At 36.5% G+C, this 9,135-nt stretch overlaps 1 protein-coding gene across 1 annotated transcript in view; it reads right to left on the reverse strand.

The window, feature by feature from the left end:
• Positions 1–7,649: 7,649 nt before the first annotated feature.
• LOC148076160 (NT-3 growth factor receptor-like) overlaps positions 7,650–9,135 on the reverse strand; it is a 131,009-nt gene continuing 129,523 nt past the window's right edge. Inside the window, exon 15 of the mRNA XM_087793114.1 lies at positions 7,650–9,135. This exon is cut by the window's right edge and continues 1,900 nt beyond it. The gene's annotated coding sequence lies outside the window, so the exon portion shown is untranslated.

The following is a 9,135-nucleotide window of genomic DNA, read 5'->3' on the forward strand; positions in this document are numbered from 1 at the left end:
TCAACTCTGGTGTCATTAAACATCAACTAGTATCAACTCTGGTGTCATTAAACATCAACTAGTATCAACTCTGGTGTCATTAAACATCAACTAGTATCAACTCTGGTGTCATTAAACATCAACTAGTATCAACTCTGGTGTCATTAAACATCAACTAGTATCAACTCTGGTGTCATTAAACATCAACTAGTATCAACTCTGGTGTCATTAAACATCAACTAGTATCAACTCTGGTGTCATTAAACATCAACTAGTATCAACTCTGGTGTCATTAAACATCAACTAGTATCAACTCTGGTGTCATTAAACATCAACTAGTATCAACTCTGGTGTCATTAAACATCAACTAGTATCAACTCTGGTGTCATTAAACATCAACTAGTATCAACTCTGGTGTCATTAAACATCAACTAGTATCAACTCTGGTGTCATTAAACATCAACTAGTATCAACTCTGGTGTCATTAAACATCAACTAGTATCAACTCTGGTGTCATTAAACATCAACTAGTATCAACTCTGGTGTCATTAAACATCAACTAGTATCAACTCTGGTGTCATTAAACATCAACTAGTATCAACTCTGGTGTCATTAAACATCAACTAGTATCAACTCTGGTGTCATTAAACATCAACTAGTATCAACTCTGGTGTCATTAAACATCAACTAGTATCAACTCTGGTGTCATTAAACATCAACTAGTATCAACTCTGGTGTCATTAAACATCAACTAGTATCAACTCTGGTGTCATTAAACATCAACTAGTATCAACTCTGGTGTCATTAAACATCATCTAGTATCAACTCTGGTGTCATTAAACATCAACTAGTATCAACTCTGGTGTCATTAAACATCAACTAGTATCAACTCTGGTGTCATTAAACATCAACTAGTATTAACTCTGGTGTCATTAAACATCAACTAGTATCAACTCTGGTGTCATTAAACATCAACTAGTATCAACTCTGGTGTCATTAAACATCAACTAGTATCAACTCTGGTGTCATTAAACATCAACTAGTATCAACTCTGGTGTCATTAAACATCAACTAGTATTAACTCTGGTGTCATTAAACATCAACTAGTATCAACTCTGGTGTCATTAAACATCAACTAGTATCAACTCTGGTGTCATTAAACATCAACTAGTATCAACTCTGGTGTCATTAAACATCAACTAGTATCAACTCTGGTGTCATTAAACATCAACTAGTATTAACTCTGGTGTCATTAAACATCAACTAGTATCAACTCTGGTGTCATTAAACATCAACTAGTATTAACTCTGGTGTCATTAAACATCAACTAGTATCAACTCTGGTGTCATTAAACATCAACTAGTATCAACTCTGGTGTCATTAAACATCAACTAGTATCAACTCTGGTGTCATTAAACATCAACTAGTATCAACTCTGGTGTCATTAAACATCAACTAGTATCAACTCTGGTGTCATTAAACATCAACTAGTATCTACTCTGGTGTCATTAAACATCAACTAGTATCTACTCTGGTGTCATTAAACATCAACTAGTATTAACTCTGGTGTCATTAAACATCAACTAGTATTAACTCTGGTGTCATTAAACATCAACTAGTATCAACTCTGGTGTCATTAAACATCAACTAGTATCAACTCTGGTGTCATTAAACATCAACTAGTATCAACTCTGGTGTCATTAAACATCAACTAGTATCAACTCTGGTGTCATTAAACATCAACTAGTATCTACTCTGGTGTCATTAAACATCAACTAGTATCTACTCTGGTGTCATTAAACATCAACTAGTATCAACTCTGGTGTCATTAAACATCAACTAGTATCTACTCTGGTGTCATTAAACATCAACTAGTATCTACTCTGGTGTCATTAAACATCAACTAGTATCAACTCTGGTGTCATTAAACATCAACTAGTATCAACTCTGGTGTCATTAAACATCAACTAGTATCAACTCTGGTGTCATTAAACATCAACTAGTATCAACTCTGGTGTCATTAAACATCAACTAGTATCAACTCTGGTGTCATTAAACATCAACTAGTATCAACTCTGGTGTCATTAAACATCAACTAGTATCAACTCTGGTGTCATTAAACATCAACTAGTATCAACTCTGGTGTCATTAAACATCAACTAGTATCAACTCTGGTGTCATTAAACATCAACTAGTATCAACTCTGGTGTCATTAAACATCAACTAGTATCAACTCTGGTGTCATTAAACATCAACTAGTATCAACTCTGGTGTCATTAAACATCAACTAGTATCAACTCTGGTGTCATTAAACATCAACTAGTATCAACTCTGGTGTCATTAAACATCATCTAGTATCAACTCTGGTGTCATTAAACATCAACTAGTATAAACTCTGGTGTCATTAAACATCAACTAGTATCAACTCTGGTGTCATTAAACATCAACTAGTATCAACTCTGGTGTCATTAAACATCAACTAGTATCAACTCTGGTGTCATTAAACATCAACTAGTATTAACTCTGGTGTCATTAAACATCAACTAGTATCAACTCTGGTGTCATTAAACATCAACTAGTATCAACTCTGGTGTCATTAAACATCAACTAGTATCAACTCTGGTGTCATTAAACATCAACTAGTATCAACTCTGGTGTCATTAAACATCAACTAGTATTAACTCTGGTGTCATTAAACATCAACTAGTATCAACTCTGGTGTCATTAAACATCAACTAGTATTAACTCTGGTGTCATTAAACATCAACTAGTATCAACTCTGGTGTCATTAAACATCAACTAGTATCAACTCTGGTGTCATTAAACATCAACTAGTATCAACTCTGGTGTCATTAAACATCAACTAGTATCAACTCTGGTGTCATTAAACATCAACTAGTATCAACTCTGGTGTCATTAAACATCAACTAGTATCAACTCTGGTGTCATTAAACATCAACTAGTATCAACTCTGGTGTCATTAAACATCAACTAGTATCAACTCTGGTGTCATTAAACATCAACTAGTATCAACTCTGGTGTCATTAAACATAATCTAGTATCAACTCTGGTGTCATTAAACATCAACTAGTATAAACTCTGGTGTCATTAAACATTAACTAGTATCAACTCTGGTGTCATTAAACATCAACTAGTATCAACTCTGGTGTCATTAAACATCAACTAGTATCAACTCTGGTGTCATTAAACATCAACTAGTATTAACTCTGGTGTCATTAAACATCAACTAGTATCAACTCTGGTGTCATTAAACATCAACTAGTATCAACTCTGGTGTCATTAAACATCAACTAGTATCAACTCTGGTGTCATTAAACATCAACTAGTATTAACTCTGGTGTCATTAAACATCAACTAGTATCAACTCTGGTGTCATTAAACATCAACTAGTATTAACTCTGGTGTCATTAAACATCAACTAGTATCAACTCTGGTGTCATTAAACATCAACTAGTATCAACTCTGGTGTCATTAAACATCAACTAGTATCAACTCTGCTGTCATTAAACATCAACTAGTATCAACTCTGGTGTCATTAAACATCAACTAGTATCAACTCTGGTGTCATTAAACATCAACTAGTATCAACTCTGGTGTCATTAAACATCAACTAGTATCAACTCTGGTGTCATTAAACATCAACTAGTATCAACTCTGGTGTCATTAAACATCAACTAGTATCAACTCTGGTGTCATTAAACATCATCTAGTATCAACTCTGGTGTCATTAAACATCAACTAGTATCAACTCTGGTGTCATTAAACATCAACTAGTATCAACTCTGGTGTCATTAAACATCAACTAGTATCAACTCTGGTGTCATTAAACATCAACTAGTATCAACTCTGGTGTCATTAAACATCAACTAGTATCAACTCTGGTGTCATTAAACATCAACTAGTATCAACTCTGGTGTCATTAAACATCAACTAGTATCAACTCTGGTGTCATTAAACATCAACTAGTATCAACTCTGGTGTCATTAAACATCAACTAGTATCAACTCTGGTGTCATTAAACATCAACTAGTATCAACTCTGGTGTCATTAAACATCAACTAGTATCAACTCTGGTGTCATTAAACATCAACTAGTAGCAACTCTGGTGTCATTAAACATCAACTAGTATCAACTCTGGTGTCAGTAAACATCAACTAGTATCAACTCTGGTGTCATTAAACATCAACTAGTATCAACTCTGGTGTCATTAAACATCAACTAGTATCAACTCTGGTGTCATTAAACATCAACTAGTAGCAACTCTGGTGTCATTAAACATCAACTAGTATCAACTCTGGTGTCATTAAACATCAACTAGTATCAACTCTGGTGTCATCAAACATCAACTAGTATCAACTCTGGTGTCAGTAAACATCAACTAGTATCAACTCTGGTGTCATTAAACATCAACTAGTATCAACTCTGGTGTCATTAAACATCAACTAGTATCAACTCTGGTGTCATTAAACATCAACTAGTATCAACTCTGGTGTCATTAAACATCAACTAGTATCAACTCTGGTGTCATTAAACATCAACTAGTATCAACTCTGGTGTCATTAAACATCAACTAGTATCAACTCTGGTGTCATTAAACATCAACTAGTATCAACTCTGGTGTCATTAAACATCAACTAGTATCAACTCTGGTGTCATTAAACATCAACTAGTATCAACTCTGGTGTCATTAAACATCAACTAGTATCAACTCTGGTGTCATTAAACATCAACTAGTATCAACTCTGGTGTCATTAAACATCAACTAGTATCAACTCTGGTGTCATTAAACATCAACTAGTAGCAACTCTGGTGTCATTAAACATCAACTAGTATCAACTCTGGTGTCAGTAAACATCAACTAGTATCAACTCTGGTGTCATTAAACATCAACTAGTATCAACTCTGGTGTCATTAAACATCAACTAGTATCAACTCTGGTGTCATTAAACATCAACTAGTAGCAACTCTGGTGTCATTAAACATCAACTAGTATCAACTCTGGTGTCATTAAACATCAACTAGTATCAACTCTGGTGTCATCAAACATCAACTAGTATCAACTCTGGTGTCAGTAAACATCAACTAGTATCAACTCTGGTGTCATTAAACATCAACTAGTATCAACTCTGGTGTCATTAAACATCAACTAGTATCAACTCTGGTGTCATTAAACATCAACTAGTAGCAACTCTGGTGTCATTAAACATCAACTAGTATCAACTCTGGTGTCATTAAACATCAACTAGTATCAACTCTGGTGTCATTAAACATCAACTAGTATCAACTCTGGTGTCATTAAACATCAACTAGTATCAACTCTGGTGTCATTAAACATCAACTAGTATCAACTCTGGTGTCATTAAACATCAACGAGTATCAACTCTGGTGTCATTAAACATCAACTAGTATCAACTCTGCTGTCAGTAAACATCAACTAGTATCAACTCTGCTGTCAGTAAACATCAACTAGTATCAACTCTGGTGTCATTAAACATCAACTAGTATCAACTCTGGTGTCATTAAACATCAACTAGTATCAACTCTGGTGTCATTAAACATCAACTAGTATCAACTCTGGTGTCATTAAACATCAACTAGTATCAACTCTGGTGTCATTAAACATCAACTAGTATCAACTCTGGTGTCAGTAAACATCAACTAGTATCAACTCTGGTGTCAGTAAACATCAACTAGTATCAACTCTGGTGTCAGTAAACATCAACTAGTATCAACTCTGGTGTCATTAAACATCAACTAGTATCAACTCTGGTGTCATTAAACATCAACTAGTATCAACTCTGGTGTCATTAAACATCAACTAGTATCAACTCTGGTGTCATTAAACATCAACTAGTATCAACTCTGGTGTCATTAAACATCAACTAGTATCAACTCTGGTGTCATTAAACATCAACTAGTATCAACTCTGGTGTCATTAAACATCAACTAGTATCAACTCTGGTGTCATTAAACATCAACTAGTATCAACTCTGGTGTCATTAAACATCAACTAGTATCAACTCTGGTGTCAGTAAACATCAACTAGTATCAACTCTGGTGTCATTAAACATCAACTAGTATCAACTCTGGTGTCATTAAACATCAACTAGTATCAACTCTGGTGTCATTAAACATCAACTAGTATCAACTCTGGTGTCATTAAACATCAACTAGTATCAACTCTGGTGTCATTAAACATCAACTAGTATCAACTCTGGTGTCATTAAACATCAACGAGTATCAACTCTGGTGTCATTAAACATCAACTAGTATCAACTCTGCTGTCAGTAAACATCAACTAGTATCAACTCTGCTGTCAGTAAACATCAACTAGTATCAACTCTGGTGTCATTAAACATCAACTAGTATCAACTCTGGTGTCATTAAACATCAACTAGTATCAACTCTGGTGTCATTAAACATCAACTAGTATCAACTCTGGTGTCATTAAACATCAACTAGTATCAACTCTGGTGTCATTAAACATCAACTAGTATCAACTCTGGTGTCAGTAAACATCAACTAGTATCAACTCTGGTGTCAGTAAACATCAACTAGTATCAACTCTGGTGTCAGTAAACATCAACTAGTATCAACTCTGGTGTCATTAAACATCAACTAGTATCAACTCTGGTGTCATTAAACATCAACTAGTATCAACTCTGGTGTCATTAAACATCAACTAGTATCAACTCTGGTGTCATTAAACATCAACTAGTATCAACTCTGGTGTCATTAAACATCAACTAGTATCAACTCTGGTGTCATCAAACATCAACTAGTATCAACTCTGGTGTCAGTAAACATCAACTAGTAGCAACTCTGGTGTCATTAAACATCAACTAGTATCAACTCTGGTGTCATTAAACATCAACTAGTATCAACTCTGGTGTCATTAAACATCAACTAGTATCAACTCTGGTGTCATTAAACATTAACTAGTATCAACTCTGGTGTCATTAAACATTAACTAGTATCAACTCTGGTGTCATTAAACATCAACTAGTATCAACTCTGGTGTCATTAAACATCAACTAGTATCAACTCTGGTGTCATTAAACATCAACTAGTATCAACTCTGGTGTCATGTAGTGAATGTTCTTCAAGACGCAGTAACTTCTCATCATGAACATGTTTTAATTATTACTTTATAAAGTTGCTCTGAAATCTGGACGAACGAGAGGTTACGAGAGTCCATTATGACGTAATAATGGCTTCACTCTTCCTCCAGCTGTAATCACACTTTGCTTATAATACGAGTACCTTGGAGGTGGAGACCACTGATGACGGGCAGTGACAAACCTCCATGCTCGACCAATCACAGCAGAGTAGGTGTGGTCAAGAATATTGAAGTGTTTTCAGTGGGCGGAGCTTAAGATCACTTTGAGGAGTCTTGTGCTGGAGGAACCTTCATCCTACTGACAGCGCCAAACGTGACTGAGTCTCTCAAAACCCGACCCGTCCGTCTCCTGGTCCACACATCCCAGCGTTGCTAAGCAACCGACAGTCATGGAGCTTCATATTTAACATCGACGTGAGTTTTCGTAACTTTTTATTTAATGACACAAAATACAGAAAAAGCACCAACTCTGGTCAAAGTTTCATTTTCTTCCTAGAACTGTGTCTTTCATGTGACACACACACACACACACTCACACACATACTCTCACACACACACAAACACACACTCTCACACACACTCACACACATGCACACGCACGAATACACACACACACATACTCACACACATGCACACGCACAGACACACACGAACACACACACACACACTCACTCTCACACACGCACTCACACACACACACACACACACACACACACACACACACACACACACACACACTCACACACACACACACTCGCTTTGATGACTGCCCAGACATGGACAGTTTGATTCACTGTTTCAATGATCATTGTGTTGAATTACTGGATCAAACCTGTTAAATCGAACTTGAAAATTCAGAAAAAACGGTGTCCTTGAACAAATGAAGATCTACTGAGTCTGAAGAGACTTTGTGGAAAGACTGAGCGTCTCTGGAAGTCACTAAACTTGAGGTGCACAGACTTCACCTCAGGGATCTGATGTCTTCTTACAATGAGATGGTAGAAACTGCTAGATCTGATTACACACAAAAAAACTTGTAGCAGCAAATAAGAAAAACCCCAAAGTGTTGTTTGACACGATTAATTCTCTCGTGTCTCCTGCTCCTCAAATCATGTCTTCTGTGAAGCTGACATCAATGCATTGTTGAGGTTTTCATTGACACAATTAAATTGATCAAAGAGAAAATCTCTCTTTTGTTTGGGACCCCTACTGTCTCTGAGCCCCTCTCCTCCTCTTGGTCCTCCTTCACTGCTGTATCTTTGGGTGATATTTCAGCACTAGTGAACAAGATGAAACCCTCCTCTTGCTCAGATGACGTCCTTCCTTGTAGGCTTTTTATCAAAGTATTTGATGTAATTGGCCCCTGAGTTACCAATATGGTGAACCTCTCCCTTTCCACAGGTGTTTTTAACAATGCATTTAAACCATTGTGGAGCCTCTGCTCAAAAAGCCAGCCTTAGACCCAACTGACCTCAGTAATTTCAGGCCTATTTCTAAGCTCCCTTTCTTGTCCAAGATCTTGGAGAAGGTTGTGTCTGAGCAGCTGTTCCTGGATCAGAGCGACCTCCATGAGAAGTTTCAGTCTGACTTCCGTAAACATCTACGGAGACAGCTTTACTGAAGGTGTCCAGTGACATCATGATGTTCTGGTTCTCTTGGATCTGTCCTCAGCCTTTGACACAGTTGATCACCAGATCCTGCTGAAAAGACTGAGGGGTGAAGACTGTCTGGGTCTGTGTTAGAATGGTTCTCATCTTACTTTTCTGGGCGCAGTTTTAGTGTATCTGCCAATCAAATGAGGTCTGAATTGGCAGATCTGTTGTGTGGAGTCCCTCAAGGTTCTGTTCTGGGTCCTTTATTGTTTTTGCTGTACTTGATTCCAGATGTTTCTTATCACATGTTTGCTGATGACATCCAGCTCTACTGCTCTTTTGATCCAACTGAGCCCCAGAGGCTGAACTTAGTCAATTGTTTGCTAGAAATCAAACAATGAGTGAAAACACTTTGAAGCTAAA

The sequence above is a fragment of the Callionymus lyra genome, chromosome 6 (assembly GCF_982586985.1).
Source record: "Callionymus lyra chromosome 6, fCalLyr1.hap1.1, whole genome shotgun sequence".
In the NCBI taxonomy this organism is placed as follows: domain Eukaryota; kingdom Metazoa; phylum Chordata; class Actinopteri; order Syngnathiformes; family Callionymidae; genus Callionymus; species Callionymus lyra.